Raw genomic sequence first — 26,734 nt, forward strand, 5'->3', positions numbered from 1 at the left:
TAATAATAATAATAATAATAATAATAATAAAATAGCTAGAGGGACACAGGCTAGTCACCCCTGCTTTAGTCCCATTCAAATCAAGTGGATAAGGTACTGATGATAAACAGTGGCTAACTCAGGCTGTGTACACATCATCAACTTCAAATTCAACTACACTGTTCTTTTTCTTGACACTAATCCAAGCTGATGGGAGGGCGGGGATGCATCAAAATGCAGTATTTTGTAAGAAATGACACAATAGATACGGATTGTGGCTAACGTGTGAACACTCTTCCTACCCAGCTGTGGGCGTGCACCGGATGCAGAATAAACAGAAGTAGACACAGTCATAGTTTTTGGATCCAACCTCTTATCATTCTTGCCATCACACCCTACTCATCATTATTTGCATCTCTGTGTGTGTCCTGGTTTCTTGGCAAAGTTACCAAGAGTTTGGCAACTCCCAAGTTTATCTGCTCCTACACTCTTTATTGGGACACGGGGCGGGGTGCTGTGGGTTAAACCACAGAGCCTAGGGCTTGCAGCAATAATGGCTAATTAAATAATACAACCATAATGCTAATTAAAAGAAAAGGGGAGATACTTTTGAATATTTGCTGTCCTCATGGGCAGCAAATAAACATTGGTGTGGTTATAGGGTGGTTGAAGGAGCAGACTGACCTTCATGGAGAACCTGAGCAGATTCCACGTCCAGTCAGCTTGTACATGACTGAGACTATACATTTCCCTTTACTCTGCATCCTATACAATCCCACTGCTGCTTTCTGAATTGATGTATGCCATTGGCCATGATCCATATCTCTCCTGTATCTATCCAGCCATTTCTTATGAAAGAAGAAGAGCCTGCTGGATCAGACCAGTGGCCCATCTAGTCCTTTTTCTAATGGTGGCCAATCAGATGCCTGTGGCTTAGACTCCTTAAGGCCTTGGATCTACCAGTAGCCCCATCCTGAATGACCCCATTGAGAGCTTCCCTCTTGTTTCCTCTGCTGGCATTCTCCGCCTGCTGGCCATCAGAGAGGCAACAATGCACCTTTCTACTACCTGCCCCTCTGCACTCAGCCATCAACAGGGTAAGTGGGTAGGATCGTACTCAAAAATAGCTTGAAGAGAAGCTTGAGGGAGTGAAAGTCATTTTGTTGCTGTTAGATGTGTGTCAAATACACCGTGAGGACAGCAGTTGACGTGCAGTAGGGAAGCCACCTGCTTTGCAGAAAGGCAGAAGGGTCACCCACTCTTTTCTTCCCACCCTTGTTCACAGCATTGCAGCAGTGAATATAAAATCGGCTTCCCAAACAGCCTTCTGTTGGGCCAAACTAATCATGATTTCAGCTGTGTGAAAATTAAGTTTGTGAGTGAGAGTCGATGAACAAGACAAAGGCTCCTTAGATATTTCTTTAGATCAGGGATGGGGTACCTGTGGCCATCATCCCTGACCACTGGCCATGCTGACTGGGGCTGGTGGGAGTTAGAGACTGGAGGGCCACAGCTTCAGATACCAGGTGCCTAACTGTGAAGGAAGACAATAGGATGATCATCTTGTCAGTATTCCATTCAAGCAGGAGAATTTACATTGATCTGAGCTGTTTTCAGTTGCACCCTGGCCAGGGAACATTGGGGGTGGGGGGGGGGAATGAATGTTGGAGTTAGACAAAAGGAAGCTCTGTCTACTCAATGGTAAAAAGGGTTTTTTTTGTACATATTTAGAACTTCTGGATCAAAGGTTCTCTTCATTTTCTTCTATCACTGAGACCTGGTGTCGTGTTTTGGTCTTTGTTTTTCAGAGATTCACAGTTAAGGGAAAGGAACCCTTGACTTGCGTTGAGTTGAATAAGACATATTTCAGAAGAAGCAGTTCAGAAGAACCATCATGCACCTAAGTCAGAGTTGAGTGAATGCTGGATTGTAGTCCAAAGTCAAAGTTCAGAGACTCCTAGTCAAGAAGGACAAGGACTTGAAATCAAAAAGCATGCAGTCTGATTTGAGCAGGTGAGCAACTCCCATGAGCATTGCAAGAGGGGAAAGTCAGGACTTGAGTTAGAGCAGGGGTCAGCAAACTTACCGCGCTTCGGGCCGGTGTCTCCAGCGCCAATCGTGCGGCCGGCCGGAGGGCGGGGGAGCGTATGCCCATATGCGTGCACACACGCTATTTCCGGCGCACTTCCGGGATGGAGGAGCATCGGAAATTGCTTGTGCGCATGTGCACAGGGCCTCCTCCGACCTGGATGTGCACCAGAAATAATGCTTGCGCATGCACACAAGCTATTTCCGGTGCTCCTCTGACCCAGAAGTGGGCAGCCGCGCAGCGCAATGCAGCGCTGGTAAGAGTGGAGGGTGGCAGGGGTTGCTGCGGGCCGGATAAACGATTCCCTCGGGCCTTATCCGGCCTGCGGGCCTTAGTTTGGGGACCCCTGAGTTAGAGCAAGGCGGCCCACTGAGCAGTCTGTGCAAGTCAAGAAACATGAACCCAGACACGAGCCAGCACAAGAAGAAGGTCCCAAAGTTGAAAAGAAATGAGTGCCTAGCTACCTCAGCTCCAGGAAAGATGGCTGTTGTGCTCAGGTGGCTGCTTGTTTGATATAGATGCTTCTTAACAGTCTGTGAGCACATCATGCACTTGGTAAAGCTAGGTAGGTTGGTCAGTGTATGCCATATTAGGTTCCGTTATGGAAGAAAGCTGAGAAATAAATGAAATTAGCACCCAGGGCCAGTAACTAATACAGCAGGAGATGGGAGACAGAACTCCGAGTGTGATCCTTTCTGCTTGTGTTGAGTGACTGAAGGCTTTGATGCCATGCAGTTCCTCATTCAGGATAACTTATTTATTGGCTCTCCCTTGATGCAACACTAACAAAGGGACCTTTGAAAGCATTGCACCAAAAAGGCAGAAATGGTGGGCGCAGTTCCTCCTAACTTTTAGTGTCATTTTTAACACCAAAAGTTGAGGGAAGGTTTAAAGATTCACAACTCTTTGTGGATTTCTGCTACAGGGTGTCCTGAACCCCTGGCCTACCTGGTAGCAAGTCAGTATACAAGTTCAAAGTCCAGGAGTCAATCCATGCAAAGGTCAGGAAATGAAGTCCAAGATCAATCAAAGTAGATCATTACAGGCAGGTAGCCGTGTTGGTCTGCCGTAGTCAAAACAAAACAAAACAAAACAAAACAAAACAAAACAAAACAAAACAAATCCTTCCAGTAGCACCGTAAAGACCAACTAAGTTAGTTATTGGTATGAGCTTTCGTGTGCATGCACACTTTTGTTTCAGTGCTATTGGAAGGAATTTATATATATATATATATATATTTGTTTTGTTTTGTTTTGTTCCGACAAAGTAGCTAAATCTGAATTCTAGCAGTCAAGATACCCAAAGTACCGTCCCATAGAGGTCCAGGAGGAACCAAGCCAAAGTCCATCAACATGAGCAGTTGAGCAGACACAGCACCTCAGCTCTACTTCCCTTGTGTACTTGCAGCTGATTGCAGCATCTGGGCTTGACGAGGCAGGTGACCCTCATCTGTTCCAAGCCTCCTCCAGCTGAGGAATCACAGCCCTCTTTCTAGAGCTAATAAGCCCCACCTGGCCAGCCAGGGAGCTGGGCTGTGGGCTTTTGCCTGTCTCAACCTCCAATAGCACCCCTCCCGCTGCTCCCTATGCCTCAGAACCCACTGTGTTTGTGGCTCTGGAGATGAGTCCTGCTGCTCTGGATCCAGTGCATTGACATCCATCCTCTAGGCATCCTCCGTCACTCTGTGAGTACTTCCTTCCCCATCCCCAGCTTGCCCTGGTGTGTCCCAGTCCCAGCTACACCCCTCGCCAGGATCCTCTTCCTCCTCTCCATCATACTGCCAGTTCAGGACCCATAGATAATAGCTACCACTACAAAGAAATGCAGAGTCTTCTACCAATAGAAGCTTGCAATTTGCTCAGTGGGGAGGAGGATTATCTTCTTAGAATAATTCCAGGTGTGTGGGGAGACGATGTGCTAGATAGAACAGAAGTGCTGGACCAGGGTAGGCTATACAATCAGAGCAGCCAGTTTCTTAGACTATAGCTTGCATGCTACATACAGTGCCAGATTTAGAGGCTGTTGCACAAGATGCCATCAGAAGGTTCCGCTCCTCCTTGCCCCTGACCTCAGAAGGCTATGCCAGCTGGGGCCTCCACAAGGGAATGGCTGCTTTTTTGTTTGAGTTTATAACTTTAGTCTAACAAGTTGCCTGCCCCAGGCCTCAGGCAAGCTCTGCATGGGCCTTCCTCTGGGTAGTAATAATAAGCCAAGCCTCTCTGTCGTCTGTAGCTTTTAGAGGCTGACATAATAATGATAATAGTGATAATAATGGTAATGATGATGATGATGATGATGATGATAATAATAATAATAATAATAATAATAATAATAATAATAATAATAATAAAAAATTATTTATACCCTGCCCATCTGGCTGGGCTTCCCCAGCCGCTCTGGGTGGCTTCCAACAAAATATTAAAATACAGTAATGCATCAAACATTAAAAGCTTCCCTAAACAGGGCTGCCTTCAGATGTCTTCTAAAAGTCTGGTAGTTGTTGTTCTCTTTGACATCTGGTGGCAGGGTGTTCCACAGGGTGGGATACAGATATCTGCATGTGGAAATTCTTCATTATCCCACCCAGTTTTTACCATGGATCGCCTTAAGTTCTATAAAAGATGAACCATGACGCAACATAGGGAGATAATTGTGTGGGGAGGGGGATTCCCCCCTCTACGTGACACAGAAGCCCTCAAGCTAGACCTCTTGAGTCCCAACCCAGCTTTGACTTTATAGCCTTCCTTTTCTGTGCATTATGCTGGCAGGAAGCCAAGTTTCATTTAACACAGAACTTTGATGGCATAACACAGTTAAGTAAAAAGAGGTCGTGGTTAGAGCTTGCACAAATGTGTCTCCCTCAGAGGCGAGCACGCAGTTGCTGAAATCAGCAGGCAGAGGCACCGTCTTAAGGTGACACTTTACCTTGGGTGCTTGACTGTCCGCCTTAGGCACAAGAAGTCTGCCCTGGCTAGATAATGCCATAGGAAAATGTATCCACTTTTATTTACTGTTCAGAACTTTTATTTTTTATTCAAAATGCTCATACCCTGGGTTTTCTTCATGATACAAGCCACCTTACAAAAATAGCAAAATCCTTTGAAAACAGTGATGGACAGAAACAGCAATTAAATAACCATTAAAGCCCACTATGATAAGAAGCCAGAGTGGAAAACCGGAGTAAAATACCAGATTGATTGTAATTAATGTATGTTGTGAAGCTATAGGATCCTGCCTCTATAAAGGCCAAAAGCCTTCCAGAATACAGTGGTACCTCGGTTTTTGAACGTAATCCATTCTGGAAGACCGTTCGAGTTCCGAAACGTTCGAAAACCGAGGCACAAAGGGCGGTCTGCAAATTTACTGTACTTTTCCGTATATAAGACTGTTTTTTTACTCATTGCAGGTCAACCAGGATGGTTGAGGCGCAAAGGGCGGTCTGCAAATTTACTGTACTTTTCCGTATATAAGACTATGTTTTTTTACTCTAAAATAATGTTCAAAATCTGGGCTCGTCTTATACACAGATAGTATCTCCCCCCCCCCCCACATTTTCTTAAATCAAAGTCCCCAGAAATAGGGGGAGTCTTATACATGGGGATGTCTTATAGATGGAAAAATACGGTAATTGAGAAAACTGAGCAACACTCAACAGAAGCTGTTCGACTTCCAAGGTGCTTACGAAAACGGAAGCATTTAATTTTGGGTTTTCAGCGTTCGAGTTCTGAAATGTTAGTTAACGTAGACGTTTGAAAACCGAGGTACCACTGTAGCAAGATCTTAATACTTAATAAGAAGGAGAAGGACAAGAGGAAACCTTTCTAGGTAGGGAGTTCCAAAGTCTCCCACTTGAGCCAACCAAACATGGCTTTGGAAGTGATAGAAGGGGCCTCCATAGATGGTCTCATGGTCCCTGTTCCAGATTACCACCATTATGGCTTGCCCAAGATGAGTCCTGTAGCACAGGGCAGCTAATGTGGTGGCTTCCAGAACTTGTGGGCTACAGCTGCCATCCTCCCTAGTCACTGGTCATGCTTGCTAGGGCTGAGCAGAGTTGGGGTCCACATCATCTGGAGGGCACCAGTTTGGCTCCACCCACTACACATGGCAGAAGAAGCATGTGAAAGCTCTACTGTGGGCTTGGGAACTAGGGCACAGAAGCTTTTCAGATGTTTTTTCGTCCTGCTGACCCATCTGTTGCCGTGCCCAATAACTACTCTCTCAAAGTACCAAGCCAGCCTCACAAATGGCACTCCAGAGGGGGCCATTTAAATTTCTTGAAGCATCCACTCGTATACCATTCTGCTCAGAAGAACCTTAGCTCCAGAACACAAAACATACTTTATGTGGCTCTGAAGTGCTTTGGGGGACAATGAATTGTGCATGCCCACACTAGGCACCCTTTGAAAGCAGCCTTAACTGCCTTGGATGGGGCATTGCAGGTCAACCAGGGCAATGTCCCATACGAGGGAACCCTCTGTTTATATGCCTCTCTGCTTCCGAAGAAGCATGTGCCAGCTCTGAGGACATGGCTGTAATTTAGAGCAGGGGAAACGTGAGCCAAATCTATGCATGCCTATGCAGAGTTTCTTGCACAAAAAGCCTTCTGTCCAAGAATACATCTTTAGCACTATTATTACTAATTATTGGTTTCCTTCTCCCTCTTTAGACTTTAAAAAGGGAGGAAGGCTATGAGGATGGGGAAGACCACCCTTGCTTAGAAATGTGTGAAAATGGCTAGCAACTATGGAAAAAATAAAATAAAAGCAATTAGTAGCTGAACTGGCTGCTGGCGTAGCCACAAAAGCTTTTCAGTCAAATTGCTTCTTGGCCTAACAGTTTCTGTGGCTAACATTCAAGTCCGTTTCTTGAGGCTGGCTCATCTTTATCACACCATCCTCCTTTGGAAGAGGTTTGTTAAAATTGTCTGGAGTTTAAAGGGGATGGATTTGGCTGTCTCAGACAGTGCCTGAGCATGTCAGGTGGAACCCAGCCCTCCATTTTATTCACCGATCATAAATTAGTTGCAATGAAATTGGGAATGTTACTACCACATTCACCCTGTTGTTACTGCGTTCTTCAGACATCAGCCGATGGGCTCTTACACTGGAAACATGTTTTGAAGCTTGAATCTCTGACCTAGATCTCAAAATTCCTGTGGTAACGTATGTTTTGGCACATAAACACATTTGGACTCTGCTGAGCAAGGACTTTGCTCAACTCCAGCTGGGTTTTTAAATGTTTCTTTAGCCGATAGACATCTTTTCCTGAAGAGAAATCCAGCTCCAAAATGAAGGAAAACCAATTGAACAAGCAGAAACTTTAATCTGGTCTTTATTTTATTTTTTTCTAATTAAGAGAATTATGCATATTTAATTAGCGTAATTCTGGCAGCAGAATTGGCCTCCTATCAAAATCTATTTATTTAGATCATTTTCTTGCTCTAAAACAAGGAATCAGGACATCCATTAGGAAACAAGGTAGCAAAACCTGGCAGTAAAAAAATAATAACATAACATAAAAGGTCATCTCTTTATTTTTGTTACCTTGAACTAGAAAAAGAAAATAACTGGCCAGATGTGAAGATCTTATTAAGTGCCCATTTTGTAGATTTCATCTTGGACAAACACACTTCTATTGTTCCTGGAAAAAAGGGGATAATGGTCAAGGGATGGGCGTCAGATTTGTCTGCCAAAAAGCACTCTCCATCAACTTCTGCTACTGGTGGAACAAAGAAGCAGGTCACTTTCAGGACTCTAAGACGCAATCCAACCAAGTTAAACATACTTAAGTCAACTGAAATCAGCTCAATTCTACATTGTGTTGGCTGGCAAGGTAAAAAGTAGGTATAAAAAGGATAATTCCTTGGATGACAAGATCCAAGCTTGGGGCAAATACTCTTTGGTGAGAGAACAACAGCAGAGATTTTAAATCGCAAACTATACAGCAAAGTAAAGCATGGAAATAAGCATGGACCTTTAGAATATGTATTTCCAAGTGAGTTCCAAAAATAATACCCTCTTCCCCCAACATAGGAAAAGACCACACATTTAGTAAGTTAAAAACTGTTTACTTACCAAATCTCCAAAGGTCAGGCTCATTTTCCATACATCAGTCAGAAAGGTTGCACAGACGGTGAAACTTAGTTTAATTTCAAAGTGGTGAAGGTTCCTAAATTATTGGTATGGGAAGTCAAGAGTGACTTGTGAGAGCCATGCAGTCTGGGCTTGGAGTAACCGGCTAGCATCTCCTCAAACATTGAGCTTCTCTGGTAGTCTGGTGGGGTAAACAAAGGCTTGATTACCTAGTCTCTCTCAAAGTGATCTAAGCCTGGCAGGACAGCTTACTCTATGATCTTAACTCCTTAATGCATTTGTTAGGCTTAAGCATGTTGGTTATATGAGGCTGGTCATCCCACAAACTGGACTGTAAAGTTGGTGCTGGTGTATGATACCTTCGTTGACCCTCATCCCATAATGCCTTCGGGTGTCTGCTCTCAAATCAATCCTTCCATATGTTTAAATTTTCTCTTATTTTCTCTCATTTGTTTCTGCTAAGAACCCCAGGGACCCTCAGTTGTCATTTGTTAGTTTCTCCCATACTTGTTCCTGTGCTGCTCTTTTATATCAGCAGAGAAACAAAGAGGAGAGGGGAAACTCAGGCAGCAGAATACCTTGGGCCATCTCTGGCCGGAGGCTGGCCTACTTCCCACCTGTACACCTGAACCTTTTCCCAAGTGCAACAGCACCCCGCTTTTCCCGTGCCCAAAGAAACTAGGGGAAAGCCAGGCATGCCACACACAACATCCCCCATTACGGTCACCAATAATAATTATTTTTAAAAGTTCTGCAGATGGTCTCCCTTTGCCTAATCCCAGCACACCAATGAGATCACTCCAACAGCACTGAGCAACGACGGTCCCTTTTCACCCAGACCTATGAGATCATCGCCATCTCTTTGCTGCGTAAAATGATCACAATGGAGCTTTTCATGAAGCACGAAGCAGAGAGGGAGAGGAGGTCATCGAAAGCACCAAGAGGCTGGGATTCTTTTTTAAGGTCAGGGACCTTCTAAGGCTCGAGTTTCATGGCAAATGTGTTGGTGACAGAGTCCACACACACACACACACCCCACATGCCATCATTGTCATGAGGCAGCTTGCTTTTCTTTTCCAGTGTATTGAGGCCTGCTAATTGACAGTTGGTAAGCATGTCTCCAAAAGCCAGGGCCATGCGTGTGTGAGAGTTGGAAAGGAGTGCAAGGACGGCGAGGGAGGGGGAAAAATACTCTGAAGCGGCAGATGGCATTCTGCCACGTTCTCAAAGAACGGCTCGCCTGCGTGTCTAGCTGTCTGCTTGAACCTTGCCACAAAGTGCAGACTGGCTGCCCAGACACTCTCAGACAAAATCAGTGTGGCAGGGAAGAGAAAAGTGGGGAGGGGGAGGTTGAAGCCTCTCACAACATGGGGCTTCGCTGAACCAGGCAGAGGGGCATCGTTCCCTTACTAACCATGTGGTACGTCAGGTAGAAGTGTATTTAAGAGGGTCGAGGGTAAAAAACAGCAACATACGTACTAGTCACGGGAAACTGAGTTTGTTCTGGATGAGTTAGGAATCTGTTTTATCTTCCCTGGAGCATTATTCCTCATTGGCTTTTTTTGAAAGGTTTCCCCTTCTCTTCCCCCCACCCACCTTGCCCCTGCTGCTTACATTTACATCCCCCTTTTCATTTTCCTCACAATAAATAAATGATGCCAAGGAGTTGCCCAGACTAGTTTTCTGCACGGCATGCATGCTAATGCCCTACACAATGGAGCCAAAGGGAGAAGATCTAGAATTTTCTGTGCCAACTGCCACAACAGGGGACAAGGTAGCTGAGGAGAATTCAGCTCAGCTTTAAGCTACTTTCACTTATTGGACTGAATCATAGAGTCCTAGGGAGGATGGGTAAGGGCCTTCGCTTGATCTGTATTTTGATCATATTGTATACTGATTACTTTTTCTCAGGCCCAAGAGCTTTTCTCATTATTCCATGGCTAGGCCTTGCAAAACTCTGATCTTACCCGCTGAATCAGATCTTATCAGAAACGCAGAGAATCTGAAGAGAGATTTTGCTTAACCAAGCTTCAATTCAGCAGGTAAGATCGAATTTCCGCATGGCACAGCCACGGAACAATAAAATTATGTAATTATGTGGTTGCAGTTGTCACATAATACTCTATATATTTGTAAGAAATTGATATTTTAGTGCAGCAGCGGCTGCACTTTGGAACTCCCTGCCTATTGACATCAAGCAGGTGCCTTCACTGTACTCTTTGCAGCGTCTGCTAAAAACATGTTTTGCTTAGGCAAGCCTTTCCAGACCTGTAGAACATTGACATGTGTTTTAATCTAGTTTTCAGCTTATCATTGCTTTTAATTATTTTGGGAAGGTTCTAAATTGTTCTCTTTTTTTACTGCTTATTTTGTTGTTTTATTCTTTTTGTATTCCACTTTAAGGTTTCTTTTACAATCAAGTGATATATACATTTTATGAAATAAATGAAATGGATGGATGGATGAAAACTGACACACACTAAAAACACACCAAGCAATATAAAATATATTTATTCTCCATTCCACATTCAGCTCACAGTTGCATGTTCCACAGGAGATAAGTTGCCCATGTTAAGCTGCCTTCATGAATCAACCACCTCAGGTTATTCACATCAGCTAATAGCTAATAGTGGAATCAGTTCAGATATTTAGCCTTGAGTTCTCAGGTATGATTTCTTGGTAGTGACATACATACATGTGTGAATGGGGAACTCCAACACAGCAGATGGTGCCTAAATATCTGAATTGCTTCAATGAACATTCCTGCAGCCCAGACATTTTTTGACCCTTTCTCCTTGCCTTTAAGTGCCTCACTTCCACCGCGGCTCCGATGTATCATAAGAAAATAATTGCCAGGTTGAAATGTTACCTTCTCTTCCATTATTTGGTAACATAATATTACTTACACATTGTACACAAGTGTATAATCAGATCTTTGAACCTCTAATTATATTCACTTGCCATTCTGCTTCATCCTGGACTAAACCTTAGGTACCACTTTTAAAATGAAAGGAAAAGCGATGGACTAAAAAAAGCAATGCCTTTTAAAAACTAGAGTACAAAAAAAATGGCAGGTTGTTAGTTTGGGTGTGTTCATAAGGAACTACAGGCACTCAACATTAGGCGCCATGTGCAGGAACAGATTTTAGGCACCACAGCCCAGGTCTGAAACCTCAGAAGAACCAGGGTCTACATGGGAAGGGGTGGCATGAAATTGCCAAGATTATCAATAGTCTCGTGCCTTAGCGTCATGAAAATAATATAATGCCCATCATGTGACAGGAGTGCAAGTCATTAGACACACACACCCCTCTTGTGTTCTGGTGCTACCTCTGAATGGGCAACTTCAGTGTTCGCTCCTTGCTTCTGGTTCTTTAAGCCAGACAACCCTTCCAGTGCAGGGCAATCCTCTGACAGCCCTTTAAATAGAGGAGGGAATGTATTTATTTATTTCAGGTATATCCCACCATCCCTCCAAGGAATTCAAAGAGGCATGCAAGCTTCTCCTGTTCCTCATTTTATCCTGTGAGGTTAGAAGTTTTAAAAGTGACAGGCCCAAACTCTGGGTCTCCAGGCCCAGATCCAGCACTCTAACCATTATACCACAGTATAATGATTCCAGGGGTACCAGGCACACTTACTAGGGTCTGTATTCCTTTTGGACAAAGCGGCACAGCAGAGACTGTGGTGTCTTTATGATACATGGTATACACACACCCCCACACAGACACAACTCTTCTTGTGTTATTTGATCAAATGAACTGCCGGGGGGTGGGGGGGTTCAACACACCTAAACAGGCTTTCCCAACTCTTTACCATGTCCACCCCCATTGCCCACACCCACCAGAAGTGCTTGAGGTTGGGCTCTAATGGCATGCAATCAGACACAGTCGTGAGGCAAAGGGAAATTTTGGAATATCTGTGTACTTTCCAGGATTGCATTTCAGAGCACATACCTCAACAGGCTTTAAGAGTCTAGCAAAATTTGAGATGCATATTGTTTCTTATATATAAAAATATATTACACACACATGATGACTTTATTAATATTTAATACATTTTAAACATAAGCATATGCCTTATAAAAGTATATGCAGTGCAGGAAATAATTCCATTTCCTCTTTTTGAGTAATTATGCTAAACAAAGAGGGAACTTTAACCTGTTTTATAAAGCTAGGCAATACAAATAGTGATGTGAGATATTATATATATATATATACACACACACACACACTACAACTATATATATAAAACTATATAAATATATATAGTTATATATGTACTTTTATATCTATATCTAATCTATATCACACACGCATACACACACAAATATATATATATATATATATATATATATATATATATATATATGACACATTTTTAGTGAGTATCGTTGAAAACCATAACTAAAAAGTTATACTTGGTATACTGAAATGTGTTTATACATAATCTGCTCTAGTGTATGTGTGTAAAAATATGAATATGTATGTGACACAAAGTTATAATTATGTGTTTTCTGATGGTATAGAATTATGGTCCCTTGTTAGCGTCTTGCCCATGCTCAAAAGCAAGATCAGACATTCACAGGAGCCAGCATGCATAGCAGGTTAACAAAAGATATAAAATTTACCCAGAAAAAACCAACCTGTTCTACAAAAGAGATCAGAACCTATAATCAGGGTGTCTAATATAATCTCATCTGAGCTGCCTGTTGATCCTACTAAAAGTTAGTGGGAAAGTTCAGCAACAAGAGCACACACTTTGCTTGTAGATAGTCTCAAACTCAATCCTTTGGCTAATGTGCTGCACTTGGTTTGATGCAGGCATGGCCAAACGTGGCCCTCCAGCTGTTTGAGGACTACAGTAACCATCATCCCTGACCACTGGTCCTGTTAGCTAGGAATGATGGGAGTTGTAGTCCGAAAACAGCTGGAGGGCCAAGTTTGGCCATGCCTGGTTTGATGGATGGGGTCTCAACTTGTTCAGGCACAGCCAGCATCACTGAGCACCCAGCAAGGGCCAGGGTGGTAGGTCAAAGGTGCTGAGCCCCGCTTCCCATACTGGCATTGCTACAGCTTACCTGGACAATGCTGGGGTGGGACAGTGGTGAGGTTGGGGCTGTGAGGATGCCCTGGCTAGAGTGCTGGATTTGCTCCACCAGCATTTCACACAGCCATGACCTTGCCACAGCCTGGTCCATGTAAGCTGCAGCAACCATAGTGTCCGGAGGGCAGCCTTGCCCAACTTGCCACTAATGGAAGCACCAGCTGAAGTTCTCATCCCCAGTGGCAATCCCTGGCCCATATGCGAGAGACACGTCTGGTTTTGCTGCTATTGGTGCACCATGGTGTTGCTTCTCTCTGCACTCCTCCCAGCAGTCATTCCTTCTCTGGTCAACAACTGGATTATGACAACAACAACAAGTCAAAAGGGGCCTATTGAGAATCTCTTTCCCAAGGCTTCCAAAAACCTGTATGTGAACTACTGAGCAGCAACCTCACTTGATTAGCACATTTGTATTTATTTATTGAGATAAATACCATTTGGGTTTTCTTACAGCAGATCCCATAGCTACTTTCTCAGAAGTAAGTCCCTCTGAGTTCAAAGGGGCTTACTCCCAGGTAAATGGGCCTAGGACTGCAGAGTTAACACCGAATGGGAGCATGCTTCAGACATGGAACAATGGTAAGCAAACAAAATCAGTGACTCTCCCTCCCTTCTTTCTCCAGGCCTCCTCCCCATCTAATGGCTCATGAAAGAGTCTGAATTTAAAATGGTTTTGCTGGGCTAAGAAATCATTTCACAAAGTAGCACTTGGCTGAAAATGTGGCCACGTTTCTCTAGCCTGTAATTGAGCAAAGGTTTCATTTCCTCCCTGCTGACTGAAGCCTGTGGCTCCATGACCGGTAGAGCTGCTCAGATGACAAGTGCCACACTGACAGAATCTTTTACACTTTGCCCTTTAGACTTGCTGTGAGCATAGGTAGATGATAAGGTGGTTAAAAACGCACCTGAGCCTCATCTAGATCTGCAGTTGCCAGTAGCAGAGCAGCTGTTATGGAAGATTGCCCTAAAATTGCCCGCCTTGAGGCAGCCAAGGAACAGAGACCTCTATTCTGCAAAGAACTGGAAACCCACAAACGTTTACACTTGCTATTATAAAAAAAACAAAAAACCAACCCATTGCCACCAAAATAGGGTTAAACTTGCTTGACCTGATTGCCAGTAGCCTGGCTAATTGCTATTCCTACATGGCCAGTTTTAAAAGAATAAGTTTGAGTGTTGTTGCATATGTTTATATGCATTAACATTTGCTCACATCTGCAAATTAGCAAGGCCCCTGCATTTTTCTCTGGCGCAGGTGGAAACCCTCGAGCCTTGCTGAAATCAAGCAACACTCAAGTATCATCTTAGTTGCTTTTATGAAACTGAGGCTTGGGCTAAGGAAGTTGTGCTCCATTTGTATGCAGTGTGTCTTTGTGTCTTCTAGACTGCAATACCATGCACATTCGCCTGGGAGTAAGCCCCATTACTGGAACTTACTTTTGAGCCACAACTATGCTGTCAGAAATGGTTTTTACACTGGCTTTTTAGCTTTGTGTGAAACTTTGCCTGTTTACTAGGCCTGTATACTTTTTTTAAAAAAAAAACACTTACCGTATTTTTCGCCCCATAGGACGCACCGGCCCATAGGACGCACCTAGTTTTTTGGGGGGGAAATAAAGAAGAAAAAAATTATTTCCCCCCCAGGTGCGGGTCTGGGGCGGGGGAAGCCCGAGCTTCCCCCGCCCCCAGCCCCCAGAACAGGCTGCTATCCGCTAGCCGTGGGAGAGCTGCACGACTTTGCGCAGCTCTCCCACAGCTAGCGGAGAGCTGCGCAAAGCCCAAAGCCTGGGGCATGCTGAGCTCAGCGCGCCCCAAGCTTCTGGGTGCAGGCAAGCTCTCCGCTAGCCGTGGGAGAGCTGCGCGAAGCCCAAAGCCTGGGGTGTGCTGAGCTCAGCGCGCCCCAAGCTTCTGGGTGCAGGCAAGCTCTCCGCTAGACGTGGGAGAGCTGTGCGAAGCCCAAAGCCTGGGGTGTGCTGAGCTCAGCGCGCCCCAAGCTTCTGGGTGCAGGCAAGCTCTCCGCTAGCCGTGGGAGAGCTGCGCGAAGCCCAAAGCCTGGGGTGTGCTGAGCTCAGCGCGCCCCAAGCTTCTGGGTGCAGGCAAGCTCTCCGCTAGACGTGGGAGAGCTGTGCGAAGCCCAAAGCCTGGGGTGTGCTGAGCTCAGCGCGCCCCAAGCTTCTGGGTGCAGGCAAGCTCTCCGCTAGACGTGGGAGAGCTGTGCGAAGCCCAAAGCCTGGGGTGTGCTGAGCTCAGCGCGCCCCAAGCTTCTGGGTGCAGGCAAGCTCTCCGCTAGACGTGGGAGAGCTGTGCGAAGCCCAAAGCCTGGGGTGTGCTGAGCTCAGCGCGCCCCAAGCTTCTGGGTGCAGGCAAGCTCTCCGCTAGCCGTGGGAGAGCTGCGCGAAGTCGCGCAGCTCTCCCACGGCTTGCGGATAGCTTCCTGAAGCCTGGAGAGCGAGAGGGGTCGGTGCGCACCGACCCCTCTCACTGTCCAGGCTTCAGCGAAAGCCTGCATTTGCCCCATAGGACGCACACACATTTCCCCTTCATTTTTGGAGGGGGGAAAGTGTGTCCTATAGGGCGAAAAATGCGGTAATAATAATAAGCTGATTGGATACAGTGGCCTGCCAAATACCTCTGATAGTGGAGTCCTACACATGTGTGCTCAAAAGTCCCATTGGGTTCAGTGGGGCTAAGTCTTCATTGAGCCATCATGGCTTGCAGCAATCGATAGGCCTATATTCCATGAATTTATCTAATTTTGCTGGTTTTTAATCTTGATTAACCAGCCGGTTCCTGGGGGCAGAGTACTTTTGAGCCCCCTCTATATTTGGGGGGTAGGTGCCATTCTTGGCGCCCCCCCCAATGTGCCCAAAGTGCAAAGGCAAGGTGCCGAGCAGGGCATGGCTCCAGAGGCTGACTCCTCCTCCTCTTCCTCCTGCTGCTGGTAGTCCCAAGAGGAGGAGGAGGAACCACTGCTGTGTTTGGCGCCACCCCTGGAATTTATCAATAGAATGTTCCACACATGCTAGACTGCAGAGTTATTAAAGCTGCCCCTTTGTCTTAGAAGGATAGTTCACAAAGTTCTGTAAGATTTAGTGTTTTCTGGAAAGTAAACCTGAAGCTCCTTACAATTTAATATTTCTAAAGCTGGGCTTAATGGCAGGGATCACTGCCAGTTTGCATTATAGAAAAGGTAAAGGGACCCCTGACCATTAGGTCCAGTCGTGGCCAACTCTGGGGTTGTGGCTCTCATCTCGCTTTATTGGCCGAGGGAGCCAGTGTACAGCTTCCGGGTCATGTGGCCAGCATGACTAAGCTGCTTCTGGCGAACCAGAGCAGTGCATGAAAACGCCGTTTACCTTCCCGCTGGAGTAGTACCTATTTATCTACTGAACTTTTACATGCTTTCGAACTGCTAGGTTGGCAGGAGCAGGGACCGAGCAACGGGAGCTCACCCCGTCGTGGGGTTTCGAACCACTGACCTTCTGATCGGCAAGCCCTAGGCTCTGTGGTTTAACTCACAGCACCACCCGCATCCCATAGTTTGCTTTATAAATCCATCCAAATAGAAGGATAGCATTGTGATGGTAGCTTAGCATAATTCTTGGGATGGGGCAGGGGGCTTATATAAAAAAGTATCTGTCAGAAAGGAAACCCTCTCCCCCACCTTGATCCATCACCAAGACCATCTAGGTTAATGGCTATCATCGCATCTCATAGCAATGAATTCCAAGAATTAATTATGCACTGCACAATCAAATTCTGTTGCGTAAGCAAGTATGTGTCATATAATCAGCACCCATTGACAGAATGGTAAGACCACCTGGTTTGATTTTATTTTAGCTCGTCTTCTGTGATTAACAATAGCAACTAAACACAATACAGGTTTTTAAATGAATTGGAAAACTATGTGAATTAGCAATTGACCAAGAATCTGATAAAAAATAAAACCAGTAAATACTGTTCCCTACAACATGGGAATAATAACATGCTAAATACTTGCTTCCCTTGGCAGAATGTTGTGCCTACCAAACCAACTGTGATGCCCTAGAAGGGATCTGCTCCAATTTTCACCTGAAAAGGCTCTGAAACACTGCTATAAAATAAAGCTGTGTTGAGGAAATGGATCTTGTTACATAATGACCCACATCCCTTGACTGAGTCCCCCAGAAACATGGCAGCCTAACAGACATAAGATATTGGGGGACGGTAAGAGATTCACTCCTAAATAAATGAATGTGCTCTTCTAATTATACTGTACAGTTCCAATTTGTATTTGAGGAGGACATTTCCATAATAACAAAGCTGGAGCGGTTGGGGGCTAATGACACAGATTGGTCCTGAGGTTTCATTTCTTTGTTACAAAAGTCCTTCCAGTGGCAGCACTTTGATGTTGGACAGCATGGCAACGCACTCTGTTTGTTACACACATTTTCTCCAGCTCTCCACAGTGGGTATGAAATCAGCTCACTAGCTCCAGTTTAGACTGCTCTAAGGCCTAGATTCCTCCCTCTTTCTTCCTCTTCTTTCTTTTTACCTTTTTTTTCAGGACCACACATATCAACCAGTAAGTGTTTCTCTGCTGTAGAATAGGAGAGTCTGCAAACAACTGATAAGTTTGATGGCCTCAGCAGCTGCTTTTGAAAGGAAAAAAAACCATTTCAAAATAATCTGGCTTCAAATTCAGATCATGCTATAGGAAGAGCTGAACTATTGTCTAGAGTGGCATTGGACTGGATGAGGGTCAATAAACTGGTAAGACAGAGTTGGTGCCTGGTTTATTGGGAGTGGGGTAGCATTTCACCTTAAGGTCTATAGGTTCAATCAGATCTGTCCCTGTCTTTAGGGGCTCAAGTGGGCTTGGTGGCATTAAACCCCTTTCATCAGCTAAGACTGGTGCACTAGCTGTGACCTCGTCCAGGCAGAGATAACCTAGCCACAATTTTTCATGCTCCAGTGACATACCTTTTAGACTATTACAAAACGCAGTCTATGGGACTGCCCTTGAAGATAGTTCAGACAGTACAATTAGTACAAAACATAGCATCTAGGTTACATACCTGGCATATGGCACTCATCTTCCCAGCCTTGAATGAGTGCCCTGGGAGCCAGTCCATTTCCAGGTTCAATGACAACCCCCTCACCCCCTGCCTGGTTATCGGTCTGTTTTGTTCTTGCTTTTATTGTGTCTTTTGTGTTTCTGTCTTATATTGTTATGCTGTGAACCACCCTGAGATAAATAAATAATAATGTCAAATGCTGGTTTTAACTTTCAAAGCCCTAAATGACTTTGGAGCAGGGTCCCTCAATAGTTACTTTCTCCCTTATATGCAGGTCTCTTCATCAGAGGCCCTTCTATCGCTCCCACAGATGTGAGGTGGATTGTGACGCAGGACAGAAACCCAGACACATCCCATAATAAGCCATTGCAATGTATTAAAAGGCACAGCCTGGAACCCTGGCAAACTTGAAATTGCCAATTCATATTACACTGATGTTTGGCGAAATGTACAAAATTTCACGAGAGCCTAGAGAGGGCAGTGCAGAAAACAGATATATTATCTTCTATTGCCAAGCAAGAAAGACGCAGATATAATCAAATACAAATGCGTTGCAATATAGTCCATTTATAAATTGTTTCCCATAGAATATCTCAATGCAATTTCACAGTAGAAACAATTCCATATTTTGAAAATTATTTCAAATCCAATACAGTCCTCCTGTTCATGCAAGGACTTCCACTCCCTCTCCTCTCCCCATGTACCCTTCTGCCCCCCAAATCTACTCTGAAGGGTTGAAGGAGCCCCAGGGCAGATTTGAGAATGTGAAGGGCAGGAGGGGAAGTTGCATTGTGCAAGCAGAAGTCATTGCCCTACAGGGATAGATTTGTTGAATCTAACACAGAGACAGAGATGAAAATATATATGCATTGTGTGTGTGTGTGTGTAGATTACTAGATTGTGAAACAAGACTCTTGGCGGATAATCATAGCTAAACTAAAATTGTTCAAATAATCCACTTCCCTTCCCTTGAACAATTGAAGTGAGCAAAGGGACAGGAAATAAGGAAAGGTCAGATTTGCATGCTTTGTTTGTTTCCTTAGATTTTCCATAGTTGTGGAACTGAATGTCCAGCATTTGAAGATCAAGTTCACCCTTTAGGCTTGCAGTTGCAACCCTCTTCAGAATAAGAACTCAAATGGGGCCTTTGTAAAGAAATAGATATACACAAAACCATGATGTCTTCTCCCTGCTCTTGAGTGATGTCAAATGACCTCTCTACCCTCCAGCCTAAGCTGCTTTTCCAGACAGTGGAATCAATCACTGTATTCCTAGGAGTGGTGTAAAATTCACCTTTTAGCAGACAGAGTTTGGCCCATCTCACTAGGGACCCGAGCCGTGGACACTCAGAGCATCATTACATCAACCTAAGAGGAGAGCTGATTCCATCTGCAGTGTAAAGAGACACCAAACTATTCATTTCTCCTCTCTTTCTCTCTCTGTGTCAGTTAAAAATCCTTTAATTCGTTATATAGTACTTTGCAAACCATAAACAACTCAAGAAGGAATTCTCTTCCTAAAAACAACTTGGCCTCATCTAAACAAGTCTCATGGAAGACTGACTTAAGAGTAAGTAGGCTAGTCAAAGTGATTTGTCAATCTCGGCTTTAATGTGCAAAACATTTTCTAATCCTCCTGTCATTGAGCCTCCCAATAGTCTGTCATTCCCATTTTCTCTCATGGGATGCTGAACTCTGAGGGCCAAATGAGATGTGGCAACAGAATGTATGAATCTCTCTCAGATCTCTCTAAACTTTTGGAAGTAGCAGCCACTGTGTGTGTATGTGGAGAGGGGGATTGAAGTCAGGACTGCAGCATAGGGGAAGGGTATTGAGAGTTTTTTGCCAGACAGCATCCTGGAACCCACATAGGTAGGGCATATGTCACCCAGTTCACTGCTCTTAATTGAAGTGCTAGGAACTGATGAAATCTGTCTCACATTGAATACAATGGGGCTTTGATGAGGGGGGCTTCACCTTTCGCTGGGTTGGACCCATTATTTATTTTAAAGGTGTGCATCCTGCCTTTCCTTCACTTGATCTCTTAGCTGGCTTGCATAATTATAAGCCTGCATAAGCAAAACAAGCTGAAAAACAGGAACAGACACACAATTATTGTGAGAATCACTGTACAAAATGGCAGATCAATCAAATGCATTCTGTAATTACCATCAATCTATGGGAGGGGTAATTTAAAAAAAATAAATCACCAGGCACTTAAGGGATAGAGGGGGGATGGGACGGGACTGAGACAGGTATGTTTGCTTAGGGAGTTTTCATTTATTTGTGCATTTATTAATGCATTTATTTATCAATTTTATATTCCGCCCTTCCTCCCAATGGAGCCCAGAGCAGCAAACAAGTGATAACAACATCTTTAAAGTCACCCAGCACCCACCTTGTCATCTTTCCTGTCCGGAACAAAAGCTGTGTGTTTTGTTTTGTTTAACTGCCCCCAGCTTTTTAATGCTTTTACATTTAAACCCTTCTTTACTTGGGAGTTTGTACCACCAGTGCTTTTTTTCTGGGAGGACACAGGGGTACACATACCCCTAAACATTTTGTGAATCTAAGTTTGGCCTCATTGAGGGGCAGTATTTCAATATGAGTAAGAAAATGAAAGTACCCCTAACCAAATTTTTTTAGGAAAAAAGCACTGTGTACCACTGAGCTCACTGGCACTTGCTACTTAGTATGCCTAGGGCTGCAATGCACAGCTGTGATCAAAATCTATAATCCTTTCCAGGTTTTGTATTCTGCAATATGCTTTCATATCATTAGAGTGTTTTCTTTTTGTTTACTACACAAACTTATTTTGTTTGAAGCTGTTTCCTTGATGGAGATAACAAGGTGCCCTGGGAATACCTATCAATCCAGCAGGGAAGGTGTGCATAACAGTCACAGAAACACATAAAACAAATGAAGGCTCAAAGGGGCCACAACAGAAAAGTCCCTGTCACTGGTGGCCATCCACCCAGCCTCTGAAGAGGGGTGAGAATTGGAGAAGGGCCTCAGTAGATGATCACAGTAAATGCACACGCTTGTGCCTCCACATTTGCTCAAGTAAGAGATCATCATGGCCAGTGTACTGTCCTCTGAATCATTTGCAAGCAGACTCTTTAATGGATGTATTTACCTATGCCCCGGAAGAGAGGCAACTGGACACTTGGGAAATCAAAGCTATTTATATTATGTTGCTACATTTTTATCCTGTTCCTCTTGGTCAGGGTGACATGCATGGTTTCCCCCTCCCTCTTCCATCCTCTCAACTAGGGATTGGGCAGAACTTCGATTCAGTTCGCATCTGAAGGGGATCTTACCAAATTCGCACTTTCTGAAAAAATGTATGAACTGAAACACAGCCATCCTTCAAAATCCACCCTCTCCCAGATTTTATAGTGCGTTTTCCCCAGTCAAGCAGTGTGTACAGAAAGGGTAAAGTAAAGACACATACTAATGAAAGCAGTGAAATGACTTTAGATGGGGGAAATATTTATGGGGGTTCCTTTTGGGGGGATTCCCTGCCCCCCAGCCCTAACTTGAGCTTCCAGGAATTGAATTTGAGATTTTCTGCATGCAGGGCAAATGGGTCATCACTATGCTATGGCCGTTCCCATAGAATATCTTTATATGGTGAACTTTGTTTAGAGTTTTTAATCTTCTGAACCTCTTTCCTTTTCATATTGTTTTTCTCAATATTGTTGTTCTGTTAGGATGTAGTTTCAATGAACATTTTAATTTCTGTAAGCTACTCTGAGTAACTGAGTTTATTAACTCAAGGATTGAAAACTTTGAATACATAAATTTAAAAAAAAAGAATTACTTCTAAAGAACACCTGTACCTTATTTAGACCTGTTTTCCTTCAGACATATAACAGCACCATTATACAGCAATGTATGACAAAATCTGCAAAGGCTGAGTTTATAAGGTTTTATTCATTTCACATTTTGATAGGAATTTAACTGCCTCCCTCAATGGACAGCCGCCATAGTGTTTGCTTCTACATTCTTAAGGATGGGGTGTGCTTCGTGTTCTTCACAGTATTTGAGGATGAGTCACAGAGAATGAACTACCTATCACTCTCTGAAAAGGAATTTTCTTCATACAAAGAACTGAGGTCAATCTGTGATGGAGGGAGAAGCCAATAGATCGTAGATGGGGCATAAAAGTAAACTCTAGTTTCCACAGCTGCCTTCTGGCAGCCTGGTTGTGTAAATGCATTTTATGGAGCAAATAGCAGCTATTGACCCCACTGCAATTAAAGCTGTATCTTAAGCTAGGGCAGAGGCAGAGGCATTCAGCACTGTCTTATAGGCTCTTGCAAATCCTGTCAGATAGCCTTCCCCAACCTGGTGCCCAGCAGAGGCTTTTGGGCTGGGCACAGTGGGAAATGCTGAATAGTGCTGCCTGCTGAGTGCCAAGGCATTACAGCTACCTCCACCTTTTGTACTCTAACTTTCTTCAGAAATGTCCAGTTGACTTAGCTTTCATTGTTTTGTTTTTTTTAAGAGTATAGGGCCCCTGCTAGCATGGGGCCTGGTACATGTGTACCTCTTGCACCTCCCTGTTAGCAGCCCTGAACATGAGTAATTCAAAATTTCTATCAGTGATATAAGACAAGAACAGTGAGGTCACATCTGTGCCATACATTTCAAGCATTCTTACACCACTTTGACAGTCCATGGAGAAGCTTGGGAACTGTAAAGTGCTGGGAATTGTAGCTCTGTGAGGTCAGTGCCAAATACAAGCAACAATTCTTGGAATTCTTTGAGAGAAGTCATGACTATTGAAAAGATATGAGAAATTTCTGTTTCAAATTTGTGAGGTTGATGTGACCTGAATTTCAGGCACTGCACTACGGGGCATGGGGGGGCGCGGGGCGCCACGGGGATCTGTAGGGAGGTACCAAAGTCTTTAGTGCAGTGGCTGCTGTGCATCTGGAGTTGGGATTCTGGGTGGCAGGGGAGCTTGTGGGCTTGTTGGTTCCTTGGTTTTTTGGGTGCTGCAGTGGGGAGGAGCCACTTCCAGTCCCTGAAATCAGCGGCTGCCCTAAAAAACTGAAGCGGACCTACCTCAGCTTGCCCTCAGCCAGCCCCCACCTGCCTACCCCGCTACTTACAATCAGTCCAGGGGGTTTCACTGTCTGTCAGCTTCTTCCTTCTTTGGTCTCAGTGTTAACTCCAGGGAGGGGGAGGGGGGTAGAAGTAGAATTAATTGACTCTGCCTCCCATTGGCTCTGGTTCCACCTTCTGTTGGGACTTGAAGCCAGACACCCAACTACTCCCCAGTGTGCACCAGCCACCACTGAAGCAGGTGGAGGGATTTGTAGAAACGCAAAATGGACAAACAGATGAAGGGGAGGAAAGCACACAATGAGAGAGAGAGGTGGGTGGCAGAGAGAGAGAGAGAGAGCTCTAGACAAACACCTACTGCTGACTATAGCTCCACACCCTCCCAGCACCCAGCCCTTGGCAGATCCCTGCTGAGAGAATGTAGGCCTTCATTTAAAAAAAATATATATTTTTCATGTCCAAGGCAAAATCTAGTGTGCTACTTCAGGGCTTCTTTACTGGCGGCTCAATATGCAACATTTATTGACTTGATTGGCCAACAGTAACTGTGGCCAGGACAGTCTAGTGTGGCTGCAATTTCCTCTTGTCAGTAGGATGTTAATTAACCAGCCATTGGCTCTGTCAGACATTGCACCTCAGGCTGTTATGGTATTCCTGCTCCTGTACCTAAGTTGCATTTCCTCTATTTTCAGAACCTCACCACGTCCTCTTCACCTTCTGGGCCTTGGCACCTGCCCTTCAGCCTTGCTTGGAACTTAACCTAGTTCAGATCTACTGCCTTCCCCTGAAAAAGGGATATATTTGCTGTAATTACTTGCACAACCTTTTTTGATTCTATATATCTGAGGTTCCACTGAAGCTGCTTGGTTCCCGGTTCCTACTCTGCTGGCGATTATTGACCATACTGATGGATTAAGGCCAGGGATGACAGATTGCTTCCCTCACCCTGAAAACTCCAGGCTCAGTGACAAAAAGACAAACGGTGAAGACACTTTTTAATGTAATTCCTTCATATTTTGCCAGTGTTTTGTTCCTGTCCACATTTGGCCACAGCTGACTTTTCTCCTTTGCTTTTACTCTTCTCTGTTTGTAGAATGTAGCTTGTAAAACTTTTAGCTGGGCTCTCTAAAGCACCGTGTATATTGATAGTACTCCAAGTACCAGAGAGAAGAAACAACCAGGCTAACTGTCTCCCAAAACTATGACAAAAATTAAATAGCCTGATGATGACATCACTGCAAAACAAACAAGACCACCATTTTAATACCACTCATGTTGAATGCAATGAAGATTAACAGTATGTTTATTGCTTTTTGAAACAAACAAAACAACCCAGGTTGGTCTTTCCTAATGGAAAGTTGCAAACTTTACAAAACAGATTAAATTTGTGGGGGGGAATGTACAAAGATTTTCGAACAGAAGCCGAGCCAACACTCAACAGCTTCTCAACAGCTGGGTCACTGTCGCCTACCAAGAAGGGTGGGGCAGTAGGGAGGTCAGAATGGTGCAAATGCACCGCCAGAATCAATCTAGAACAATCTATGGCACCAACCTCCCTGCTGCCTCACCTCCCTCCCAGTAAGCAACAGCAACCCACCTGCAAGGAAGCTAGCTTGGTCTACATAACTCACATCAGTACTGACTGCTGGCCATGATGTCTGGGGCTGGTGGGAGTTGGAGTCCAACAGCATCTGGAGATAGCAGGTTCCCCAACCCTGTTTTAGATGCTTGACTAAACCATGGCTCTTCCAGAAGACTTTCCGTTTATTGTTCCTCTTGGCTTTGTTATACTAGTTATACTATTGCTCATATCATTTTATTGGTGGTACTTCATCATATATACATATATGTGTATATATGATGTGTTTTGAGGTATTGTGTGGTTGTTTCTATATCTTTTCCAGTGCTATGATATCATTATTGAAGATGGAACAAGCAGAACTGTACATGGTCTTCCAATCCACACTGGACAGTTATGTAGAAGCCCAAAGAGACTGGCAACTTTATTTTCAGTGCCTTCACTAACAATATGCTAGCTATACATAACAATGATAGCAAGATAAAGTATGTCTGAACTGTTACCCCCTTGCTTTCCTGTGTTCAAATGGCATTGTTTCCATCCTGCTCACTTTTCAAATTCCGTCTCACAGGATTGTCATGGTTGCTGCAGTCAGATGATATTACAATTGCACATAGTGAATAAAAAATATATATTTAACAAATAATTGAGTCTTTCATGCTTTTAGTCAATGGTATGAATGAGAATTCAATCCATGAGCTCTTTGTTGATTTACACAGGTTGGCCCTGTAACATCAAGTTTCAAGATCTTAAGGTTATGCAACAGTACCAGAGTCTGCACTTTTCCCTCACAATACACGTGCACGCATGAACACACATCCACACTTGCTACAACTTGCAGTTGAAGCTGAACTTAACAACAGAAGCACATGGTAGCATTTGAGAGTGTGGCACTTACAGTACCGGCTAGTTTCTGCATTTTAGAACACATCGTTCTGTACTATTAATCCATCAAAACTGTCTGGAGTTGTAACAAAGACACCACTTTATTTATTATAGCACTCCCCTAGCAACATGTTCTCTGTGGAACCCAGGCCAAATCTACCAGGGCTGATCTGTCCCCTACCTTAGTGTGTGAAAACTAAGTGCAACGATATTTACATCTGCAAAAAGCTAGGTCAAGTCTGGAGCAGCATTGAGACTTTGCAGTTCAGTTTACAATGTTTTACTTTAATAGATTTACTGCTCCAGGCCACATTTGCATGGTTTTTGACCAAGGCCCAGTTCAGATGAAATGCTGTATGCACAATAGTTTGTATTATAATATACTAGCAGAAAGTGCTTTGTATAGCCCAGCACTGCTAAGGGGGGGCGGGACCAGCACAGTTTTGAAATCTGTGGTTAAAATCAGGGCAGTTTTGAAAGATTTAGTCCACCATCTTGATTATTGTTTGGTTCAATTGCATGCTGTATTTAGACAAAAATCTCCTCTTTGATCTCAGGAACCGTCATGAAAAATTTGGTTACCATCCTTTTTCGAATGAAACCAAGTCCAGCAGTTCCCAGACCACTCACGGGGCAATCTGAAAAGAGAGATCTGGTCACAGTCCAAAGTCAAAGCACAAGAGACAAGGTCAAGGAACAGTCCAAGGTCAAAACAAAGGCCAGCCAAAGAGCTGGTACAAAGACATTCTAGCATTCTTTGCCAGGAACTGGGAGCTTTTAACCAAGAACCTTTAGAGTCCCACCCACAGCAAAGTTGCAGACCATCTGGGTTGCATGAAGAGTTTGGTCTACTTGTGACAAACAGCTTCCC

At 44.2% G+C, this 26,734-nt stretch overlaps 3 long non-coding RNA genes across 6 annotated transcripts; 2 read left to right on the plus strand and 1 right to left on the minus strand.

Moving 5' to 3' along the window:
- Positions 1–7,387: 7,387 nt before the first annotated feature.
- On the minus strand, positions 7,388–9,891 carry LOC310763840. 2 transcript variants are annotated; one of them, XR_014548832.1, is made up of 4 exons: positions 9,779–9,891; positions 8,147–8,345; positions 7,616–7,712; positions 7,388–7,512 (listed from the first exon to the last, which is right to left on the minus strand). It is a non-coding gene; the product is annotated as an uncharacterized lncRNA (long non-coding RNA). The 2 variants fall into 2 exon arrangements; XR_014548833.1 differs by lacking the exon at positions 9,779–9,891 and adding an exon at positions 9,579–9,771.
- LOC310763845 lies at positions 9,280–18,686 on the plus strand. Of its 3 annotated transcripts, XR_014548839.1 has the most exons (5): positions 9,280–9,584; positions 10,076–10,206; positions 13,724–13,849; positions 17,817–18,022; positions 18,602–18,686. It is a non-coding gene; the product is annotated as an uncharacterized lncRNA (long non-coding RNA). The 3 variants fall into 3 exon arrangements; XR_014548840.1 differs by lacking the exon at positions 9,280–9,584 and having other exon boundaries at positions 10,059–10,206; XR_014548841.1 differs by lacking the exon at positions 9,280–9,584 and having other exon boundaries at positions 10,059–10,206; positions 13,727–13,849.
- Positions 18,687–19,197: 511 nt separating this feature from the next.
- Positions 19,198–25,624, plus strand: LOC310763846. The gene is made up of 2 exons (XR_014548842.1): positions 19,198–19,896; positions 24,092–25,624. It is a non-coding gene; the product is annotated as an uncharacterized lncRNA (long non-coding RNA).
- The last annotated feature ends 1,110 nt before the right edge of the window (positions 25,625–26,734 follow it).

The sequence above is a fragment of the Podarcis filfolensis genome (genome assembly GCF_964270895.1).
Source record: "Podarcis filfolensis genome assembly, chromosome: 5".
In the NCBI taxonomy this organism is placed as follows: Eukaryota; Metazoa; Chordata; class Lepidosauria; order Squamata; family Lacertidae; genus Podarcis; species Podarcis filfolensis.